Source organism: Acomys minous (genome assembly GCF_964271855.1).
Source record: "Acomys minous genome assembly, chromosome: 19".
NCBI classification, from domain to species: domain Eukaryota; kingdom Metazoa; phylum Chordata; class Mammalia; order Rodentia; family Muridae; genus Acomys; species Acomys minous.
Genome location: NC_140499.1, coordinates 34,952,007 through 34,976,512, shown reverse-complemented (window position 1 = coordinate 34,976,512; position 24,506 = coordinate 34,952,007). Strand labels below are relative to the sequence as shown.

The 24,506-nt window shown below is 46.9% G+C and overlaps 2 long non-coding RNA genes across 3 annotated transcripts; both read right to left on the bottom strand.

Annotated features, from left to right (window-relative positions):
- Positions 1–988: 988 nt before the first annotated feature.
- On the bottom strand, positions 989–14,958 carry LOC311590552. 2 transcript variants are annotated; one of them, XR_014776912.1, is made up of 4 exons: positions 13,522–14,958; positions 13,007–13,193; positions 9,536–9,703; positions 989–3,293 (listed from the first exon to the last, which is right to left on the bottom strand). It is a non-coding gene; the product is annotated as an uncharacterized lncRNA (long non-coding RNA). The 2 variants fall into 2 exon arrangements; XR_014776913.1 differs by lacking the exon at positions 989–3,293 and having other exon boundaries at positions 7,372–9,703.
- Positions 14,959–15,469: 511 nt separating this feature from the next.
- LOC311590553 lies at positions 15,470–16,376 on the bottom strand. The gene is made up of 3 exons (XR_014776914.1): positions 16,229–16,376; positions 15,914–16,070; positions 15,470–15,604 (listed from the first exon to the last, which is right to left on the bottom strand). It is a non-coding gene; the product is annotated as an uncharacterized lncRNA (long non-coding RNA).
- Between the last annotated feature and the right edge of the window lie 8,130 nt (positions 16,377–24,506).

The window sequence follows — 24,506 nt, the reverse complement described above, 5'->3', positions numbered from 1 at the left end:
TAATCCCAGTACTGCGGAGGCAGACGAGCTGAAGGTCAGGAGTTGAAGGTCATCTGTGACAACTTTTGTAGTTCAAGGATAGCCTGGGCTACATGAGGTCCTGTTTCAAACCAGAAACAAAACTTACAGTCTGCTTTAAAAAAACAAAACAAAAACAACAACAACAAAACCAAGCAGCTTCCATTGGTGACGGCTAGAATTTCGAAGGCTAAGCCTGGGCTCAGCCCGGCCCAATCAGTGGAAGAGTTCGTGTCTTATGTAAGGCTGCAGTACCCTCCAACAGAATGAGTAATTTTGTGCTATTTTGGGATGGTGCAGTTCTTTAAAACAAAGTGATAAATTAAAGTGGCCTTGGTAATGCAGCAAAAATGTTGAATTGTTTTTAAGGCAAATGGAAACCGTGGCCTCAGCGCTCAAAGGCTGCAGCTGTGGAGAAGCTTGTTGGTTCCCTCTTAACTCAGTTAGAAAACATTAACGTGTTCATCCACTACAGAGTGCTGCCTGCCCCAAGTCTTATGTCTGGGCTTGAGGGATCGCCGATGAGAACCAGTGCTTGAAACTGAACCCCAGCTGGCCTTGCGTTCCTCGGAGGCAGGCCCATCATCTGTGTTCTCACTGAGCCAGGTTAGTGTTGCTCCTGCCTGTGGTTCAGGGCTTGCACGGTGGCGTCTGTCACATCCCCTCAAGTCCAACCCTCCTTCTCCACAGGGCATATTGCTAAGTCCTGAATGCCACAAATTGGTTCAAACGTCAAAAAGGAGTTAAACGGTTTTATGTGTTACCTTTTGGTCCTTATTCAAAAGGGTCCTAATTTGCCTCTCAGGTTCCTCTGAAAACAGAAGTGATGATGGCAGAAGGAGCGATCAAATTTTCTGTTGTTGCTTAATTTCATTAAGTAGCTTTTACTCCTGTAATTTTTAGTGTGTTCCACTTGCCCTACTTTATACTGCATGTTCCTGAATATAAACAAAATAAATGATGTTCAAGCTGCAGCCAGATAGAGCAGCACATGACTTGTAAACCCAGCACTGGGGAGGCTGAGGCAGGAGGATTACTGTGAGTTCAAGACCAGTCTAGGTTATACAGTTTCTTAGTCAAAGCTCTGTTGCTGTGAAAAGAAACCATGACTATGGCAATTCTTATAAAGGAGAACATTTAATTAGGGCTGGCGTCCAGTTCAGATGTTTAGTCCATTGTCATCATGGCGGGAAGCATGGCGGCGTGCAGGCGGACATGGTTCTGGAGAAGGAGCCAAGTGTTCTAGATCTGGATCGGCAGGCAGCAGGAGAGAGGGACAGTGGGCCTGGCTTGAGCATCTGAGACCTCAAATCCTGCCCTCAGTAACACACTCCCATGGAAGCTAAACATCATAACTGGGTGCACAGGGAGGGAGAACTTGGTGTGCCACATTTTCTCTTTCCCTTCCCATGGTGGCAGGAGCCATTCATGGGTAGAGCGCCCTTGTCCCTGATAGCACCCCAGGCCACACCACAACAGCAGGACCCCACCCCCAGTAAACCTTGCTTTCCTTGATAGCATAGCCATCAGCTTCTTCCTGGTGTCTGGCTTCTGGCCACTCAAAGTGAAAACCCGCTTTTATCCCTACATGGGTTCTCAAACCTGGGAAATTACAACTATTAAGTTGGAATTTTTCAGAAGTTTTTGGTGAGTAGGCCAATCCCACCACTGGAGTTGGAATGAAACCGAGACCTGTGTTTTCCCTGATACCGTCGGACTCTGGGCTTTATCAGACAGAATGAAGACAATGTTCTTAGGGCACGATACTTGTTAAAAAAAAACAAAACAAAACACACACACACACTCCTCCATCATCCTGGCCATGCGTGGCAGCCTGCCAACGCAGGAGCAAGGCCAAATTTAGCAGGTCCTTTAGCACTGTGACCATAGTTGAAATCATCACCTGATAGAGAACAGGGAAGGCAGGAAGAAAAAAAAAAAGAAAGAAAAAAATCTGCTGTCCTACAAAGTTCAAAGTCTGGGGTAACTCACGTTCTCCATCCTGGTTGTGGTGGCTTGTCACCAGTTGCCAGCCCTTTGTCTAAGGCTACAAGGTGACTTTGCAGGCATTTTCTAACCAGACTGCTGTTCTCTCACGTAGTCCCCAAACCTTAACTGCTTTCCTGGCCATACTCTTCGGCCTGTTTTGGTTTGAATCTAAAAGTCATTTTTAGTCTTATGTTTTCAAAGCTTGATTCCCCCCAGATTGTGGGGCTATTTTGAAGGCTTTATAGTCCTGGGGGGTGATGCTAGCATAAGTGGGCCACTAGGGACAGACAGGCCTTTGAAGTTCAGACCTGCTTGTGGCTCCAGCCCCTAGCTCTGTTTCCCGGACAATCAATAGTCAAAGAAAAGCTGCCTACACCTCTCCTGTTGGGATGGATGAAATCTCTCTTCAACTATGAATCAAAATGCATTTTCTTCTCTTGAGTTGTCATGTGCCCTGTTAGAGCAAGGGAAAAGTAGCTGTTCCCAGTACAGAGCTTGAGACCCTTAAAAAAAAAATCACACCTTAGTTTTTTGAACCTTTGAAACTAGCCAGCCTAGGTTATAAAGTGAGACTCTATCTCAAATTAAAAAAAAATGTCTTAATGAACACACGTGCTCATCACTTAGCCTCACTATTACTTACTCCTGGACAATACACTCCCTCATCCACTTCTACCCATACGACTATTATTCTGAAGAAAATTACCATGTACCACAATTATTATCAGACATAAACATAAGGAGAATTCTCATAATGTCAGCAAGTTCCTAGCACTTATATTTCCTTTATTATCTCTTATTTCTTTAAACAATAATCAATATCAAATATTTAGACAGTTAATTTTTTTGCCTCAATTTTTAAAAACTATTTGGTGGGATCAGTGTTCAATGAAGTTCTTAATCCTAGTTGGATAAAAAGCCATAGACAGACAGACACATGATAGATAAGTAGGTAGGTAGGTAGGTAGGTAGATAGATAGACAGACAGATAGACAGATAGACAGAAAGGCAGATTCTTTCCCCTCTTCACTGAAGAGTTCTGGTTGTTTTTCCTATGAAGTTCCCTTAAGCCTTTATTTTGTGATTACATCTGATGATGTCGTGTCACATGTTTCCTTCTCTGCATGTTTGGTTAGATCCAAGGCTTGGCCAGAATCAGGCCTGATATTTCGTCAAGGGCACTTGAACTGCTCTGTTGTAGATCGCCAGCGAAGTCACATGGTTTTTCTCTCCCCCTCTCCGTGAGGTTACCAAGCCATTCATTTCTGCCTGTGTCACTGGACCTACTTTGGGAAACAGAATTATTAAAATAATAGCCGTGAAATGCAAAGTCACCTTTAGAGGCAACTTTACCTGAAGGAGAATATCAAAGAAAAACACCCCTAAAGTAGGGGCTCCCCCTAAGCCTGGGAACTTGGACAATGTTGAGGAGGAAAGCTTGAGGCACAACAGCTGGTAGCTGGGGACACCGGGCCACGTGGCAGGAGCGTGTTCTTAGTGCCATGCAAGAAAGGAAGAGCCCAGTAGGTACAGAGATACTGAGGCTAACCCTGTTTACCTACTGCACACAGTAGGAGGTGTAAGGCCTGGTATGCAACATTCACTTGGAAAGCTTTAAGAAACAAAGTCCTGGAGTGTCAGCCAGCTGTGGTGGAAAGTGGGCAGGAGGTTGGACTCCATTGTAGATGTGAAACTTGTACGTTACAAGGATGAAGGGAAGGGCTCCCTGAGTCCAGGCGGGGCCTCTGGGGATGCAGAAGGACTGGACGCTGTAGGGATCTTGACGGCACAGAGCATGGCCGATGAACCCACGTGTGCACTGCCAGAGGCCAGACACCAGAAGTAAAATCGGAGAAGCCCACTTCTTCCTGCAGTGTCTCTTTAGCGCCCTCTACTGATGAAGCTGCGGATGAAGCCCATTGTGAAAGAGAAATGCTTGGCGTTCAGTCTATGAATAACCTCTGAGGAGGCGCTGAAGGGTGGATTTAGGGGTGAAAGGCAATAAATTAATAACTGACATAAGGGTCACTGTTTAGCTCCGTTGTTTCTTAGGAGGCTGCAAAACGGTGGTAATTTGGTTTGTTGATCTTTTTATGTTTCCTGGATGCTTCTACAGGGAAGAATACCCAAGGCACAATGTATACAAGCCCCTGGCTCCTTCCCCACTGCTAATTTTCCTCTTTGTGCCTGGTTTGGCTCCTTAGAGTCCCAGTACGTTTTTCTTCTTTGAGCAAATGAGATACTTTTGTTTGTTTGTTTGTTTTTGTTTTCCTCGAGCGGGGAAGGGTGTTCTTGAGACGGGGTGTGGGTCGAGGGAGTTGGGGGAAGGGGGTGTGTGTGTAGCCTTGGCTATCCTAGACTCATTTTATAGATCAGGCTGGCCTCGAACTCACATTGATCCTGCCTGACTCTGCCTCGAGAGCGCTGGGATTAAAGGTGTGCGCCACCACGCTCGGCCGCACAAGACGCTTTCACTCCAGCTTGCATCTTCCAACAACCCACCCTGTCTTCTTTCTCCATCCTGGGTCGTGTGAATGTTATTTTCTGCCAACCGCATCCTTCTGGGCGCATCTTGGCTCTACCCACAAAGCCCCTGAACAGAATGTATGGAAATAGAGATATTTTTTTTTCCTTCCCATCCCACGTGATCCTCACCAACACCTTACGAAATGGGTGTCAGCCCCGAACGGTGAAACAAGCACGTCCGAAGCACCCGGCTACTGCTGGGAAGAACTGGGCTTAGAACGCGGGCTGCTTAGCTCTGAGTTGAGTTTGGGAAGCCCTTGTTTCTCCCAGGGTAACTTCAGGCTCGGGTCTCTCCTGGGTTGTCGTCTCTTCACCATTTGCTTTTACATTTCCAGGTTGCGCCTCTTGGCGTCACTATTGAAAACTCCCGTTTCTCTTCTGGGATCACGCACTCCAGCGGAACCCAGGTCTCTATGGAGAGGCCGGTGTACGCCATTTAATTGCAGCCCACCAGATGGATGGGCAGGTGCTTTAGTCCTCTCGAGCTTTTTGTCCCTTCCTCACCATCGCCCCCCTCCCTCCCCCAAGGGGATTGTGAATTACCGATGAACCTGGCAGGTGACATTAAAACCTACTTGCCTTCCTTCTCCATTTCAGGAAGTCACCAGCCGGCTGCGAAAGCCCAGACACTCCGGCTATGTGGCCCGCTGGAAATCCTCTTTCAATCTGTTTCTCCTTCCCTTTCTTCTCCAGTTCAGACCCCCCTCCTGGAAAAGTTCACCTAATTCCTCTGGAGTCATCTAGTCTACCTCAGAGTCACCAATTCTGCCTGCTAATCTCCTCCGCCCCTCTGATCCCCTCCACCACTACTTGCTTTCCTTCCTCCTGGCCAGGCTTTCCTGGCAAAAGCCAACAACATAACAAAAGATTGGAGGCTAAGCAAACAGCTGCCTCCCCTCACTTGAGAGTCCCTGGAAGCGCTTCCCTCATTTCCTCTGATGAGGCTCTGTATTTCAAAGTGCCTGGCGCGCCTTCAAGGCCAGTAACAGCGGGCCACGGAGTCATTGTGTCGAGTTGAAGGTAAATCCAGGCAGTTTCTATTCTTAGGTTCAGTTGTTTCTGGAAAAAGGCTGCGCATCGCATAATAGGAAATCCCAAGAGTGTGAAGACTGTTTCCGGAGAGTTGAAGCCTTGTTGTGGTTGGCTGTTCTGACCATAGAGACACTGGGCTAAATGGGCAAGGGTGGAGGGAAAGAAAGATCCGGCTGTGTCCCGGGCAGGTGGACGGTGAAGAATGGTATCGGGGAAAGTTGGACTGAAACTGCGAAGAGACTTAGAACTATAAGAGAAAGTAGAGCCGTTGGGAGAGGGTGAAGCCATAACACCTTCCCCTGAGGCCGGCTATTTTTTGCAAAGATAACTGCCAGTGTGGGGTCAGCTAACACAAATTGCTGTTGACTCCATATGCGCTATTTGCCATTAAAAACCGGCCCTTGTCCAAGGGACTATGCAATTGATTCTTCTGGAAGCTGATAAGGATATCAGTCTACACTTGGCAAGACATAGGTAATAGTCTTTTTTCACCAAAGAGCCCCTGCCTTCCCAGGCTTTATATATTACCTAGATCCCTGAGACGTAGGCTTTGGTGTTGCTCTTGCCTAGCACGTGTGAAGTCCTATTGGCCATCGCTCGGAGGTCGCTCCAGGTGAAAAGCATTAGCTTGCCTTTCTGTCTTGCTCTGCTGTGTGACAATTACTCCCACCTCGCCTCCGGCTCAGAGCCACCACTTAGCCTTTGGCATTACAGAACAGTAACACCGCTGAACAATAAGCCAAATTCTAGCATGCCGTGCCCTGCAGTTAGTGCTGCCCTAAGGACAAGACCATGGCTCAGCTTCCTTGCAGATCTGTGTGTTCCCCCCCTGCCCCCGCCCCCAGAACTCCTTCTCTATCTATCCCAAGTGCTACTGAGGTGTGGCCATAGTTACTAGAGAGGAGAGACCAATTGCCAGCATAGCACACATTCCCTAGGAGGTAGGTACTTGTTTCCGGGGTCCAGGACACTTCTGCCCCTAGAGGTTCGTAGGGATCTACGGGGCTAGCCAACATCCTTTAGAACATCACCTTACCCATTCTGTATATCAGGTCCTGCTCTTCATCACAGCCTTCAGTTCCCCATGGAAGGACTGCAAGGGAGTGGGAACCCAACTTCCGTTACTACTCTCCTGCTCTGGACACCAGGCTGTGGACTGGATCTTGTTCACAATTCTGTTCCCAGCTGCAGGCGACGCAGTGGCAACGCGCTGCCACAAAAGCCTGCGGCCCTCCACTCTGTGCTCTTAGTCTTGGTTGGTTTGGGAGGTTTTGTTGCAGTCAGCGCCAGCTGGCCTACTCTTGAGATTCGCCACTGCCACCCTAGAGTACCAGAGCTCTTGTGTTAAGCCAGAGCATCTCCTTCCCCGGGGATTCTGCCTCAATCCATTCCTTCCTTGCTAGTGAGGAATCCAGTTCCAGAGTCCCCGCCCCCTTTGTGTCTGTTTCCTGGAAATGCTTCTAGCACTAGCTGTCTTGGGTTGGCCTTTCCTGGAACTGGTGTCCTACACAAGGATTTGAGGGCAAGAGGTCGCTTGCGAAGGGGTCCGAGCAAGCAGAAGTAGAGACAGACAGGAAGGAAGCTAATGAAGAGGCATCAAGCAGGTGAGACACCGGGGGTCAGTCACGCTGGGAAAGTAGGCAGTGCTGGCTTTATTAGTCACGGTTCTGTAGAGTCACAGAACTTGCGGACTATAAATCTCTCTCTCTCTCCCTCTCTCCCTCTCTTTCTCTCTCTCTCTCTCTCCCCCCTCTCTCTCCCCCCTCTCTCTCCCTGTCCCTACACACACACACACACACACACACACACACACACACACACACACACGGAGGGAGTTTACTGGATTGACTTACAGGCCGAAGTCCAGCTAATCCAACAACGGCCAGCTGTGAAAAAAAAGTCTCAACCAGGTCTTCAATATAAACTGGAATTCCAAAGAAGTAGGCTCCAATGCCAGCGAAGGCAGGATGTACCACCAAGGCTAAAGCAAGCAGGCAAACAGGAAGAACATCCTTCTTCTTCTTCGTCCTTATACAGGCTTCCAGCAAAAGGGGTGGCCTGCCTAAAAGCGTGACCCCTGCCTCGAGATACGGATCAAAGGTGTGTCTTCCTACCTCAAAGGCCCCGACTAGAAGTGGATTTGCCCACTTTAGACCAAGAAGGAAAATCTCTGACAGCTGTGCCCTCCATACCTGGATTGCAGTTCATCTCAGATGTAGTCAAGCTGACAGCCAAGAAAAGCCACTACAGTGGGCTATTCCCAGAGCTCCCACCTCATGGATCTGACACTGCAGAAGGCTAGTCTGGGGACTTTAACTCAATAGCTGCCCCTAAGAGGCCTAAGCAGAGAAAAAGGGGCTTCACATGATCAGCCACCGGCATTGAGATACAGCTTAGGCACTGCCAGTCTCTAGCCCAGCTTTGTGCCAGAGAACTAAGCTAAGGGCCATCCCGAGACAGCGGTGGCAACCATGCTGGCAAAAATATCCCATCAACCAACCAAACTAACAAACCAGATCTGGAGCATACTCAGAGCAAATGGGGAGGTACATGGGAAGTCTCCGGGAGAGATGTGGTAGAAGGCCAGTGGCCACAGTGCTGGGGGCATTGCTGAGCGGTGTTCTGGAACCGTGGTTTTGGCTGGAGCTAGCCGGTCCCCTGCTTCTGCAGTCAGACACCAGCTGGAATCTATTTGTCGCTTAGCACTCACCACGGGTTGAGCCCTAGCGCTGTAGTGTGTATGCAATGACCTCCTATAGCCACAAGAGGGAGCCAGTAATGTGAAGAGCCAGGCTTAAAAGTGTGGCCTCTGGCAAGGACCCCCCCAAGAGCTTCAACTGAACCCAGATGAGACTTAATATGAGGAAAGCTCAAGTTAGGAGTGAGGAAGTCTCCAGGGAGCTGGACAGGGAGAACCTGAGAAAAACTAGAAATGTGAGCTAAAGCGGAGTTGTGATAACATTTCGATCAATCCAAACTTTTTATGTGGAGACTTCTTTTACTTTATATTCTTGTGAATTTTAAAAGTTAAGTATACGTGGTTTTCATAAGAATTCATCGTAATCAGGCACTGTGGCTCAAACCTATCATCCCGGCGTCTGGAAGGTAGAGATGGGAGGATCAGGAATTCCAGGTCACTCTTAGCTGCATAGCTCAGGTTTGAGGCCATTCTGGCCCATATGAGATGTTGTCTCAAGAAAAACCAAACAAGTAAATCAATGGAGCTGGGGCCATAGCTCAGGGGCTGAGCGTTTGGTTAGCATGGTCAGGTGCCAGCTGGATTTTGAGTACCTCCAAAAAAGGAAAAGATGTGTAAAGAGTGAATAGGCTCATACATCTGAGGCAAAGCGAGCAAATGACAAAGCAGCGAGCAAGATGAGAGGGCACCACAGCTACTCTGGGCTCAGGAAAGGCCACTGTGGCTCCTGTGCTCTGCTTTATGATGGTCGCCATGCAGGTGCCGGCACATGGGCGTGCGTACCGCTGGCCTCTTGCACCGTCGTTCTCTTGTAAGTTTGAATGCCTTGCCGAGCGTGCCACCGTTAGCCTTTAATTTCAGAGAAATGAACTAACAGCTGTTATTTTTAAAACAACAAAAGTCCCAGTTGTTGGATTTAACCAAAGACGACTCAGGAGCCACATGCAGGGGTGAAAGTAAACCTACTAGCTCAGAGAGGCAGAGAAAGCACCCAGCTCACCTTCCTACTCAGCCAAAGTCCCAGAAGGGAAAAGGCAGCACCCTTTCTTCTATCCACGCTGTCTTAAACACCCTTCAACTCCAAGTCCTTCCTTAGTATTTAATCCCTGTCAGCTGGTTTCTTGCTCTGCCTCTTGACCTAGAGTTAATTTTATTTAATCCTGTGTGCAGAAAGCTCTTGGATTAAAAATGTGTGCTAGGGCTGAGCCACACCACAACTAGAAATGTGTTTTTACAGTTCACAATCTTAGGGTTCACAATGGGATCAAATACCTTGCAACAAACTGTAGATAGGGTCAGTGTTTCACAATAATTCTTGACGGAATTATTGTTAAGATGTCATTTCCAGGCCTTCCTGAAGACAAATGCCCTGAATGGGCTATAAAGTGAGTTGTCAGAACTACGTTCCAGGTAAAGCCATCTTGGAAGCCCCTAAGGCGGCTAGAAAACAACAAGAATAATTTTAATTAAGCATCTTAAATTTCATATCTAGCCGACACTCTTCCTGCAGACCACAGGAACCAATATAATTGCTGCAGACATACTCAAAGCATTCTGTCTAAGAAATTACCTGCGTCCATTTAAAAACAAACAAACAAACAAACCCAAAATCAATGTTAATAGCCATGTTAAAATGGATTTTGCTCAGTTGGATTTGCCTGTGGGCAACTTCAAGGCTTTCTGGAAACCTGGGTGACACCTCTGCTTGTTCCTCTCTCAAGGTGGTTAAATACGTTTGTTTCTTTGCATGGTCAAGCATTTGCATATCACACAAGACTATCGACAGGGCCAACATTTGTGTGAAAAAACTAAAACACAGACTGGAACTGAGGGATGTTTGGAGTTATCTACATGGGAGTTTATGAAAAATCTGCTGTATGTTTCTTATGAGCTAGTAGGTTCTGGATTTGTATGAAACTTCCAGACCCCCTGACGTTTTAAATAAGCAGATTCAATTCGCTCGCACGCCCCTGATTCTTTTGTATTGCATTTGATGCATAAGCTAACTAACTCCTTGCAGCAGTTCCTTAAGACTAACTGGTGAGCAGCGTGAAGTTTTCGTCATTACTGTCACTGACTTTATGACTCTCAAGATAATGACATTTTTAAGACCAGTTTTACAACCATTCAAAGATTTTACAACATTCAAAAATCATAATAAAAGAGAACCCAGCTATTCTTTCTTTGGTTCATTAACAAAGACAATGTTGGTATTTCCTGTGAGGGGGGGATGGACTTTCAGTGCAGTGGAATGCTTCAAGATCAAATATATATATCAAAATAAGAGGCTGTGGGTTTCTGAAGATACACACATCAGTAAGTAGCACATAATAAACAGTAGACGTGTCTCAGGGATCTGGAGACAAAGACAGGGGGCCACAGAGGCTACAAATCCCTCCACTCCTTGGTGATAACACCGTGGGTCCCTCAGCCTGGCCTCTCTTGGCATTTAACTAGATTCCTTGTTCAGACAGGCAGTCCCGCCTTCTGTACTGAAGAAACTGCCCAAATAAGGGAGCCTCCTGTACTACCCAGAGTTCATGGTTGCACAACAAGCAACTAAGACCTGTGTAACTTGTGATGCCCTTGGCTCTAGGGCCCATAAGGAGGCCCTAGGAAATCTGTGCCTTGTAGTGACCCATGAGAGTATGTTATTGGCTCCAGTCCACAGGGAGCTGGGGAGCTGTCTTTAGTTTGAGTCCAAGGAGTTGGCTTCATTCATAACCACTCAACAGGCTCCTCTGACAGAGAAATGAAAGGATATTTCAGGCCATAGGGCTGAGTGTGTTGTACGCCTTCAGCTGGCTTTGGGGCTCAAGTTCTCTTGAAGGTCTCTGGGGTACCCCACACTCACAGGAAGCAGATGTGGTAGGGTTCTTGTTTTAGACTATAGGTTATTGTTACGACGTGGCCAACAACTTACTTGCTATTGTATGTGAGATAGCTAAGCACTGTTCTGGCTTAGCTGCGATAACAGTAGCAGGAGCTCAGCACCTACCCATCCTAGGTGACAATCTTTAAAGGAATGCTAGTCATGTGGACTTTGAAGTTCTTGTGCCAGTATAACCCAACTCTTCCTGTCCTTCAACATCCTCCTCCTGTTTCTATGCCAAGTGCCAAATTCTTCTGAATTTCAGAAAGTCCTTTTAATGACCAGGTGGATGAGCCTTATGAGTGGGCACCTGCTGGACTTCAGTTCTCATAGCTAAGTGTCTCTCACTTACTTGCCAACACCCTCACGGCCAACAAACCATCCCATTGGCAATTTTGATATGTCAGAGCATAGTTCCAGTGGGGCGCTTCCTCTTCCACCATGCCAGGAGGTGATGGGATGTTGTTTTAAAAATAGAAAATCCCAGTCATTCTATTTTACCAATAAGGACTCAGGAGCCAGATGCAGGGGTGAAAACCTACTAGCTCAGAAAGGCAGAGAAAGCACCCAGCTGACCTTCCTACTCAGCCAAAAAGGCCTACCTATTCGGTTCATGTGCCAGAAGGAAAAAAATCCCTGACCTTTTCTTCTTCTCCGTACTGTCTTAAATACCCTTCAACTCAATAACCCTCTCTTCTACCTCCTGTGCACCTCTCTATCCATCCTCTGGACTTCCTCTTACTCTCTATGATCTTTTCCCAAGTTCACTTCCTGTCAATCCGGTTGCTTGCTCTGCCTCTTGACCTAGGGTTAACTTTATTTAATCCTGTCTACAGAAAGCTCTTGGATTAAAGATGTGAGCTAGGAGCTAGGATTGAGCTACACCACTCGTACCTGTTTACAGTAAACAGAAAGCTCTAGGATCAAAGACTGAGGCATACCACAATTAGAAAACAAATTTTTACAGTTCACAATCTTGGGGTTCACAATGTAATCAAATATCTTGCACCAATGGGCTTTGCCATCCTCTGAAGACTTGCTACAGAGAATCATCTCCTTGGCTCCTTCACACACAGCTGTGGGCAGGAGATTGTACTTGTGGGTTGTTGGGTTGAGGACCTCACTCTTGGTTGGGCTGTTGGCTGGAGCCTTCCTTCCCTTATTACTTTGCCGTGTCAGTCTTCACATAGGACAGGCTGTCACATGGCAGCTGTTGTGCCCCAGAAAGAACAAGAGGGTTCTCAAAAATGGAAGCTAATAGATGTGTAACCTAACCTTGGGTATTTTAGCCTATTTCTTCAGCCATGGATGCCTTCTTAGAAACACATTTATAAACGGATAGGCCCCAGGAGGCAGGCTCAGTGCCATCTGCTCTAGGAGATGGCTGCATTCTGAGCTAGATTCTTGGTCCTCTAGGGCAGGAATAGTGATTTATCCTGTTAAAAATCACCTTTACATCCATTCATCCACCCCACCTTTAAGCCAGATGGCTCTTCTTCCATGTATTCAACTGCAGGTAAATACTTGAAAAACCATTCACCTGTACAGATAAATATTTCTTATCGACATCCCCTTAAACAAGATATTTATATAGTGTTTACACTGGTAATTATATAAGTGATGCAGGGATGACTTAGAATATATGAGAAGATTTGACCAAGTTATATGCAAACACTGTGGCAATTTATATATGAGACCTGGATATTCCACAGATTCGGGAATCCTGGGCCTAGTTCTTGGACCAGTTCTCCATGGATGCAGATGAGACCTATGCATGGAGGGTCACTGTATGCCAGGTTCCGTGCTGGGCACTGGGGAGCCAATGGAGAGCAGGTACAACCAACCTATAAGCATGCTTTCTTCCTTCTGACCTAGATCTGTGGCCTGAGTGGTCCATCCATCCAGAAGCTAGCCAGTGCCTGGGTGATCAGAGGGTTGGACCAGGTCAGAGATGCTGTACCACATGCCTGCTGCTTCCCTCTGGCTTCCTCCCCTTCATACTGCCTCCAGCTGGTTCAGGCTGGTAGCCCACTTCTGAACTCTTCAGCTCAACCTATCCTAATGACGAAGCCCAGAGTGGTCAGTTCCCTCACAGAGAAATGATGAGCACAGTAATGAGATAATGAAAAGGAAAAAAAAAAAAAAGGTGGTTGGCAACAGTAAACGAAATATGTCCTCCTCAATATTATTCCAGGCACCTGCTCAGGCAGCTACAGATAAGTCAGTTTACCACAGAACCATCCCCGTCGTTAGAGATCGGGATAATGATTGTCCTTGCTTCCTTTATAGCTACTGTAAGCTTCTTTCTTAAAGCACATCTCACTTCATCACCGTAACTAGAACCCACCAGCCCTCGATCTTCGTTTCATAGGTTCGGTTTACGCACCTCTGATGTTAGTCCTCTCAGTGAACAGGTTGAGAGCGACAGTGGTGACTAAGGACGCAGGCGCCATCTCCAATGCCTGCCATTGCGGCATGCCGTGGCTTCAGGGGCCACAGAAGGACAACTTGGTCAAGGTTCCATTTTCCAGCTCATGAGGACAGCCCTCCTCCAACGCCATGAGGTAAATGACATAGCAGCAACCATGCACAAATTGGGGTTCCTTTCCCCTCCTCAGGTTAGGTAAGGGGAAGTCGCAGAAGGATGGTGAGCAGTATCCCACTGCCCGCCTGGCCAGAGTCTCAGCAGGAGCCCTTCAAGCAGCTAAACTTAGATCAGTGCCTAGATGATGCCACCTGCTTCCTGTCCACAGGGCAGACATTGCCCGGGTGTGTCTACTTTTGCCCTGCCTGTGTCCCCACTGTGCAGCTGTGCATAAAAGGCTCCAAATTAGGATCTCTGGGCATTCTGGGATCTCCGGCTCACCTCTTGCGGTGCAGAGAAATATTTGTGTTCTCATTTTTGGCCCCCTGTCTGTGGCCAATAAAGAAATAATTAAGGAAGTTAAAATGCCTACTGTTATCCACAAGCCAGAGAAGGGGGGGGGGGAATGCGGAGCCTGGAGTGGAGGCAGACGCTTTCTCAGTGAGAGCCAAAGTCCCTCAGGCATTTCTAGCAAGCAGGCTGTGGGAAGTCTCTTCCCCTGAAAGGCTCACTGTCTGCCCCTTCCTGATATTCACCTTGCTCTTCCATGAGTTTCTTCTTCCCTGTCCCTCATCCTTCAGCATGCAAAGTCCTTACCTCAACTGTCATTCCTTCTACAGTAAGTACCATGTCATCTGTGCACACGCTCTTATACTGATGTCCTGTCTGAGAGGATGCTCCCCCCGTTAGGATAAGCTTCAAAAGGTACCTCGGCAGGTTGGAGCCCATGTGTGCCACTAAGAGATCACACCACGCCACAGATCTGATGCAAGAGGCTTACTGGGGGAGGAGAGAGTGAAAGGCTGTCTTGGAGCAGGGACATGAGAGAGAGATAGAGAAGACAGACATACAGACAGAGGCAGAGACAGAGAACAAGAGAGCATCATAATGTCTCCAGTGGGGGGCCTTTCAAAAGGTGTGCAAGTTGCACAGGAAAATAAGCAACTTGTATCAACAATGGAAATTTGGCACACCTGGCAGTGGCAGGTGCTGACTCTGAGCTGCTGGTGATGAGCAGCTGGATGGCAGGCTGGCAGAGCACCTAATTCATGCCGTCGCCGCCGCCGCCGCCGCCACCACCACCACTTACTCCTGCCCCACACCGCAGATGCTCTGGTCTCACACAGACCAGCATCTGCTTTGCTGAGGCTGTGGGTGGAGGTTCTGCAGAAGACAGTAGAAGTAGATAGAAGGCCCCCATTCTTGTGCCAGGCAGGAGAGCATAGCTTCCGCGCATGTGTGGCTTCATGGTCCCCTGCAGAATGTGAGTCAAGTCACTGTGGTGAGGTACCAGTCCTGTGATTTGGGATGATACTCAGCTATGACACAGTAGGAACCTTTCCTGTGTAACCTTGACCTCTGGAAGATGATAAAGGATCACAAGACTTCTGGCTAGGACAAAGCAAGCCACTTGATTGTAAGAGGGTCTATGGGACCAGAAACCTGGCAAGGCCCAGAGGGCAGCTCCTCACTACTGAGAGTGGCCCAGTTAGACTCCAGAAGGAAGTAGGGCTCTCTGTGCAGCCACAGCTGCAGGGAACCCAATCTTGCCTGCTCTCTTTTCCACTTAGGAATAAAATTCATAGTAGATAAATGATCTAATTATACCCATAATTTTAAAATATCACAGGTATATAATAAGGAGAATAAAGGGATTTATAAAAAGAGATACAAATATATTTCAGTAATAAAATGCAGAGGCACACCCACACTTGAAGACCTATCAGAGAGGCAGCTGTGCGCACCTGAACATAGAAGCAACCTCAGCATGGCTTGCGGAGGACTTTCCAGGGAACCCTGGGTCCCAGAGTGTGGGATTCTGCACAGAATGGGGGAGTGTGCAACCTCACTATCAAAGAGAGAAGCGGCCGTGTGATGACTCAACCTGTGGGTCACACAATCAGAAAGCACATAATTCCAGTGGCCTTAGGAACCCCCAACCATACATTCATTTTTGTTACTACTTCATAACTGTAATTTTGCTACTGAGCTGTGCCTCGGGTCTTAAGACCATCAGAAATACATATTTTTATAATGGTCGCTGAGAACCACAGATCTAGAGGCTCCCTCTGCACAATGGGCCTTAATCATGACCTGATTTTAACTGTGTGTTAGAGCAAAAGAGAGCCAAGAAACCTCTCGGTCTCCCCAGTAGCATCAGAATAAGTCCATTTTCAAAACGTTCTCCTCTTACTGCCTAAGAGAATCGAGGGGATGCGCTGCTTCCCGACCAGCTCTGCTGTGGCCTCGTGCTGGCCGGATGCACTGTGTTACAGGCTCTGTGCTGCCTCCGTCCACTCACCGCGCATTCCCTGTCCTCCACTGGCCTGCTTCTTCATTTTGAAACCTACCTAAAAGGGGACATTTCAGCTCCAAGCTCGAAATGCAAAAGGCTCAAGTCATTAAACTTAACACATTGGCACATCCCACATCATCCCTCCTACTCCCGGCCTTCACCCCCAACCCCCCACCTAGCCCCCCCACCCTGGAAACAGAGAGTACCTTGTACCTTGTTGATGCTTCACTGGACACCAGGATCACTGCTGAGCCACTGTAACACCCAACATAAACTTGCAAGCCCCACCAGCTCCAGGACCAGGTAACTTCCTGGAATGCTGGGAGTTGTAGTTCTTGGAAAATAACAAAGCCTCATGGGAAAGTACAGTGGCCTATAGGTTTATCTTTATAAACCCCTTTCACTCAGCTGGGAAATTCCAGGGAGTGGTCCTGGCCAAAATCCATCCTGCTCAGTATTTAATATTTAATAAAGCTTACTCACTTCAAATTTGGTACAAAGTGCTGGAGTTGGTTTTTCTCTGGAGTATCTCAGGATTAACCCAACTTTTTTCTCTATCACGGAAAGAAAGAGTAAGGAGTGAATATGCACCTTGTGAAAGAAATATAGACTGACCGGGAGCCTCCACACAAGGCAGGTCCTAGAAAACTCTCTGATCTTAAATGCATTGATTTCACTAGACCCTGGACACATTAATTAATACAAATCTGTGTCTCAGTGCTGGCATTCCTGACAGTTGGCCAGATAACTCTCATCTGTAGGGGCTGTCCTGTGTCTTGTGGGACTTTCAGCAGCAACCTTACCCTCCACCTAGTAGGGTACTTTATCCAGCCCCTGCTATCATGGTAATATTTTTTTTTAAGTCTCCAAATATCCCTGGAGAAATAAAACCACACATTTCCAGCTGAGTGTAACACTTACAAAATCACATATTAAGAGGGTGACAACCAGGCTAGAAAAATATTCCCATAGAGGGCAGTGATTGCATTAAACCATTTACTGAACACATGGAACATATAAAGCAAACGCTGATGCATTTAAAAGCAAGAACCCCGGGGCCTTGAGTGAGCATTAAACACTCTCCACTCAGCATGGGGTAACAACCGTCACCCAGTACCTCAAGAACTCTTGACTGAAGATGCGCTGCAGCGAAGAGTCGAGGTCACGGAAGGCAGATTTCCCCACACAGTGAAAGCTTTTCCTTTAGTTATTTTTCAAAAGAAACAAAAAATGAAAAAAAAAATTGGGGGAGAGGGAAGAGGGATGAAAAGGAAAGGACTCGGGGAAAGAAAGATGGTGGATTTGTCAAAATCTGTATCACGAAGAGCTGGGGACAGAGAGGCTGGGGAGACTGAGGGCAGTGAAGAAGAGGTTGAATGCTCACCTGGCAGGCGTGAGGTCCTGGACACCATCCCAGCATCACAAAGCTGTGCTAGCAAGCTAGCAAATGGACAAAACAAACAACTGAAAAATCCAGGAAGGAGAGGGAACAGAATACTGAAGAGGTGGGCCAGCTGGACCGGGTGAGCTCCTGGTTAAGTGGGAGACCCTGCCGAGATAACTGAAAAGGAAAGGAATGAAGGATGACGCCTGTTGTCAACTATGAACCTACACACACATACACACACACACACACACACCTGCACACACACACATACACACACACACACACACACACACACACACACATTCGCACCCACCTGCACACACACACATACATACACACACACAATTGTCAACATGTACAGACACTCACACATATTACACGCACACACACAAATAAATAATACAAAGTCAAATAAAAAGAAAGTTCTACTTTATATTATATTTAGTCATGCTTAGATTCCTTCAGGAGACGCAAAGATTAAATTTTAAAAGTTCATTTTTTTAAAGTTATGTTACATTTGAGTAGTAAAACTCCGGCTCGGTCTGAAGCACTCTGAGTCACGCTGAGTGGCCGTGCGCGACTGACTTTGCCTTGGGAAGATGGAAGAGCTCTCACTCTGCTATCACGAGCACTGGCCAATCCCCAGGATGGTTTGTTTCTTTTACCCCACCCTCTTTTGTCATATAAATGAGACTGAAACATCTTGTTCAAAATCATCGCTTGGGAGGGCTGTGCTGGCTAGTTTTATGGCAACTTGACAAGCAGTCGAGCAGTCTTCAGAGAGGAGGGAGCCTCAGCTGAGAAAAATTCCCTCAGGCTGCTGGTAAGCCTGACAGGCATTCTTAAAATTAGTGACTGAGGTGGAGGCACCAGCCCATGGTGGGTGATGCCTTTCCTGGGCTAGTGATCATGTAGAGCCATGGGGAGCAAGCCAGTAAGTAGCACCTCTCCGTGCCTTCTGCATCAGCTCCTGCCTCTAGGTTCCTGCCCAGCTTGAGTTCCTGCCTTGACTCCCCTTGGTGGACTGTGAGTCAGGATATGTAAGGCAAATAAACCCTTTCCTTTCCACCTTGTTTTTGGTAATGGTGTTTCATCACAGCAATAATAACCCTGAGACAGGGACTGAGCCAGGCTTGTGGCTTTCAAACACCCTGTCACCAGCTTACAGTGTGCTGTGGGTGGATGCCCATCCAACAGTGAATATGGTGAGTTTTAAGGCTCCTTGCTGTTGGAATCAACATCTCTACTAGTCTTGTATCCCTTGTGTGTGTGTGTGTGTGGGGTTGTATCTGTATTTGTGCATTTTCTGTTACTAAAACAATATTATCTTAGGGCTTGTCCTGTTGAGGGAATCCAGTTATATCCATGCTGCAGCAAGAGCCCATAGGTCTACCCATAAATGCCTATAAAAACATAAGCTTCAGTGGGAAGACAGAGGCCTGGAGATATTCGGTGCTGTGCACATTGGTGTGTCTGCACAGACAGCAGTGATCATGAATTAGAGCTCTGATGGGCTGAGTTTCAGGTCCTGTCCTTATCTTTACGAGCACTGGAGCTTTGGGACAATTACTTATCATGTCTTAGGTTTGTTCTTAGGCAAAAGTAGTAGTTCTTCCATTATCTGCAGCGTTGGGTTGGGTAGATGGCAAGAGAGGGGTATAGTCATTTACAGGGGACAGCCCAGAGGGACAGGACAGCAGTGTGTGGTTTCTGGCTACTTGGGACCCAGTCGCTGGCTTTGTTCTCCAGGACTGGAGGTATGAAGAAGCCTGTGTCTGACAAAGTCGATTGCACCCTGATGTTACCCGTTGGGCTAGTTTACGGATGGTCAGCACTTGCTGACATGCGGACGTAGCGCCTGATGGGTCATTCATGGAGGCAGATCCATGCACTGCCAGGATAGCACATTGACCGGTAAGGCTTGCCTCACCGTAGCTCGCCATGGTAAAAACACAGCTAGGACTCTCTGCAGTGTATTTGGGCTGATGGGCCACAGGGGTAGGACTGGCCTGGGCCTAACTTATTCACTCACCCACTCACCCACACCGGGGGAACTGGGAGGAGCCCTTCAGAACCTGCAGCAGTTGCTGAATTCCCAAAGTTGCCTGTGTGAACAGCGCCCCCTTGTGGGTCTGAGGAAATGTACGCCAATCTGACAAGGATTATTAAACTGTAAACCAAAACTTCACTGATGGGGCTCCATCCCCAGTGCTTAAGTCAAAATTAAAAAGAAAAGAGAAAGAAAAAAAGAGAAAGAAAGAAAGAAAAAAAGCCTCTATGTATAACCAGGAAAATGTAACTAGTACTATTTGGGGGAAAATCAAAACAATAGGTTGGGGCTCTAAAAGTAATAACAAAATTATTTGGTTTGGTTTGCATTTGAAGATTGAAATGAAACCACAACTTCTTATTTTCTCAATGTTTTTTTCACATGTAAAAAGATGAAGTTGCATGGCAATTTCCACTCCATCTGGTTTTAAACGATTACTAATATTTTCCTCTCTCTCTAATCATATTTGGCTTTTTTTTCTCTCTCCATCTTTATTTGTCTGTACATGGCCATAACTGGGTGAAAATGTCTGTCTGTCTGTCTGTGTAACTATTTACTCTTGATTTAAGAGCAAGAGGCAGACATACTACATGGCCTCTTAATTCTTCAGCAAACATTTCCCTAGAAGAGTAAGCATCCAAATGCTATCATTACTCTCAAGAAAATTAACAATCAAAAGATTATCGAGTTCGAGGCCAGCCTGGTCTACAGAGTGAGTCCGGAACAGCCAGAGCTGTTATACAGAGAAACACTGTCTTGGAAAACTAGGGGATGGGGGGGGTTGATGAAGGAGAGATAAACCTGTTTTTAGGATTCCAAGTGCGGGATCTGAACGGTCTCGTGAGAGAACAGGTGAGGTTAATTCACTAGAAGAGCAACCACCTCGTGCAGGAGCTTAATTGTTGCCGGCTGAAAAGATCCTGTGAACAGACTCTGGGAGGAGATATATAGAAGTAATCTTTTTTTATTATTATTAATTTATTCTTGTTACATCTCAATGGTCATCCCATCCCTTGTATCCTCCCATTCTTCCCTCCCTCCCATTTTCCCCTTATTCCCCTCCCCTATGACTGTTCCTGAGGGGGATTACCTCCCCCTGTATATGTTCATAGGGTACCAAGTCTCTTCTTGGTAACCTGCTGTCCTTCCTCTGAGTGCCACCAGGTCTCCCCCTCCAGGGGACATGGTCAAAGGTGAGGCACCAGAGTATGTGAGAAAGTCATATCCCACTCTCCACTTTACTGTGGAGAGTGTTCTGACCATTGGCTAGATCTGGATAGGGGTTTAAAGTTTATCGCCTGTATTGTCCTTGGCTGGTGCCTTAGTTTGAGCGGGACCCCTGGGCCCAAATCTGCCTATCATAATGTTCTACTTGAACTGGAGGCGGGGCTTTTTGGAGACTTGGGATAGATTTGGCTGTTCATCGCTGCACTTCAAGACACTCCTAGAGAAAACCGCTTGAGGGAAGGCTTTGGAGCTCCAGCTCCTGCTGAGGCTCTGGGTTCTGGTTACCCCAGGTTCCAGCAGAAGAAATCCTGTGGCTCACGCCCGGAGAATCATTCCTCGCAACTGATACCCTTAAGGTTTTGTTATTGTGTCCATTAATCCTCATTTCCTATTGTTTTGGTTAGTCGGGTTATAAGTGACGTATATTCAGTCACTAAGTTATTAATACAATATATTGGTTAAGAAAAATGAGCCAACAGGTTGGGGGGGGGGATCTACTATTAGTTCCTCCAACTGTACTCTGTGGTGATTAGAGCCAATTTTCATCTTAACTCTTAGCAGTCACCCAGGCACACCTTTGAAGGATTTTCCAGATTAAGATTATTTTCTGAGAATGTCTGTGAGGGATTATCTTGGCTAAGTTAATTATATGGGAAGATCCATATTACCTGTGGGTCAGACCATTCCCTAATCAGGGGACTCTTGGCTGAGTATACGACCTGAGCAGTGGTATGCCTTCACCCAGGGCCTCGGCACAAAGCCTACAGCCCTTTCTGTTTCTCTTTTGCACCAAGCTTAGCACTAAATTCTAACCTTGGTGTTGCGCCGTGACCACAGGTGGCTGTGGAACTCCAGTAAAGATGCCTGCTTTCCACACAATAAGAAGAAAATAAGAGTCCGCCCTCTTGAAGACTTCCAAGTCCCACCCAATTTTTTGCTGTCAACTTCTGTTACAAGAAAGGCTTGGGGGTCGTGACCTTTATTTTAACTCTTCCTTGGAGAATAAAACTAGACGTCAGTCAGTGAGAAAGAGAGACTACACATTGAGAGTGAACTGCCACCATCCACAACCCATCTAAGCTAGGTTACTTAGGCAGGTAAATGCATAGGGAGCTATGAGAAAACAGCATGGAGCATCCATGGGCCTCATGGGATAGAGGCAGGAACTGCAGGCCACCATGCTGGGTGTGTCTGTCGGGGGTTGTGGGGAATCCAGGAGGCCATACTGGGTGTGTCTTCGGGGGTTGCGTGGTTTGTTCTATTTTTTTCACTTAGCACATGCTCCTCCTGATAGCTTAGGTATTTGTTTACTTGTTTGTTTGCGACAGAGTTGTTGATGTGGCCCATTCTGGCCTTGCACTTACTATGTAGCTCACACTGACCCAGGACTCTGTCCTCCTGCTGAGATGATCCATGTGACTGTCCCATCCCATCCCCCCCCCCCCCCCAACCTCTAGATCTCATCTCAGGAAAACTGGAGGAGAAGGTGAGGCAGCTTGAAAAGATTCTTGTGTAAGCTTTAGGGAATCTACTCAAATCCGCCTCTCGCAAGTCAAATGGACTCCAGGTAAGTACTTTCAGTCAGCAGCCTGTTTCCCTCCCCACCTGCCTATTTCTGAGCCTGGGATCTATTCTTCTTCTCCTGGGACACCCCCTCCTCCAACTACCAAGACCATGGGCCTAAAAGTTTCAAATATACTCTCGAGAAAAAAAAAATTCCCCCTAAACTCCTTAACGTTGTCTTCCATCCATAATGTATCCAGCATCCTGCAAGGTCTAGGTGTTTCTTCAACATCTGCATCCAGGACAGCTCCAAAACTGGCGAGTCCACAGTGGTCCCCCAGCCTGGACAGCAAGTAAAACAGCCTGCTCTTCCTGTGCTTGGCCAACATTCTAGCTTCCCACCTCCCGCCCCCCCCCCCCCAATAACCATACCTCAATGTCAGCAGGACGTAGTCATAGACAATCATATCAACAAAAGGCTGGGACGTTGTGATTCAGACCCAGGACAATTGGCTGAGGTGCCCATTTAGCCAGAGTGGACCTGGTCCCCAGGTTCTCCCAGCATTCCTCAGTCCCTCTGTTACAGGGTATGGCTAGCATATCTCACCGTCTACCCTGAACTTTCCAGGCCAGGGGCGGGACTTCCTCTACCCCAGAGGCTCTTCACTATATACTCCAGACATTTTGGTCTCCTTCTGTCCCTTTCTGCATTTCCTCAATTCTTTCTGGCAGCCCACTTTTTCTCTCTCAGCTCCACCCCTGCCTCCATGTGTCTGTCTCCCTCTTCACTGACCCCCACCTGTGAGGTGGGTGAGCCCGCCTGAGAACTGCCCTCCATAAGCCTGCATCTGTATACCCTAACTTGGCTAGTATAGGCTCATTTCATTGATAGAGATAGATAACCCATCACCTTGAGATAGCTCATCTACAGTGCCTGGGTTCAATTCCCAGAACCCACATGTAGTTTTATAACTGTCTGTAACTCCAGTCTCAGGGGATTCAATACTGTTTTCTGGCCTCTGTGGGCACCAGGCACACATGTGGTGCACAGACATACATGCAGGCAAAACACCCATACTCATAAAAATAAAAATAAATAAGTAAATTAAAAAAAAAAAGAAGAAATGGTATCTGAACCCCCACATGCAGAAAGGGTGGGGTGAATCCTGGATCTGTCTTTCTGTGTGTGTGTATGTGTGTGTGTGTGTGTGTGTTTAAAACATTCGGAACCTTTAAAAACCCTGTCATTTGCTTCTGAGCTGGGTGGGGATGCCTAGCTAACCAGAATATTCCATTCCCGAGCCTGCCAAGTAAACATGGGTTTACTGTCTTCCCGGGAGTCAGGGGTGGGTTCCTGTCAAATAGGCCCCACATTTCCATGAGCTTTAAGATGCTGACTATCAGCCAGCTCCAACCCACTGACTGTAATTGTTGACAGCTGCATCTTGAAAAGCATTCCTTTTGTTGCTCGTCCTGCTGAGTGAGTCAAATTGCTTCATTAACATTTAGGCCATGTTACACATTCAAGTGATCACAAGGTTTTGGGTTTTTCTTTTTCTTTCTTTCTTTTTTTTTTGTGCCAAACATGACAAGCCCCCATTTTTTGTAATGAGTTTCTGTGTTTGCGGGTGCTTTTGAAAGCGGCTTCACATCTTTGTTCATTTGTCATGCAAAGGCGTGTGGCAGTAATTGTTACAGGTTGGCCTAGTTATTAAAGCCTTTTATATTTGTGAAGAGCAAATTTTTAAAATTGTTTCTTAGACTAATAATGACCAGCCTGCTGCTTCACTGCCCAAGAAGAAAGTGTCATCTCCAGTGGCCCAATGGATGCTTGACAAGTTGAAGGGACATTACTGTCCTTACCAAAAAAAAAAAAAAAAAAAAAAAAAAAGTTGTTATAGACTTCACCAAGTCATCTTAAATAAATATACAACATAAGGCAAACACAGTGAACTGTCTATGACAGCCCAGTTTAAGACAAATCCTCTCACCTACTCTTCTCGTGACATGTATGCCACAGAGCACTTTCCCACAAGGACTCAGGAGCTAGAGGCAGGACTCATCACTCAGTTGAGACTCCAGAATCCTCCTTGCTACAGAAGTGGATGACTGTGAAGGTGATGGGTGCTCCATGCTACAAATGCCTTCTCAGAGTCCCTTGCAGCTAGACACGGTTCATGGACCCCTATCTTGCCAATGAAATGTGACAGGAAGTCACGGGGCACAGTGCTCAGGAGAAGCAAGTTTACTTGGCAGTCTAAGGGGCTTTTGTTCCCTTATTGCTTTTCCCTTGCTTCTTCCCCGCCCCTTAGAACATTGTTATA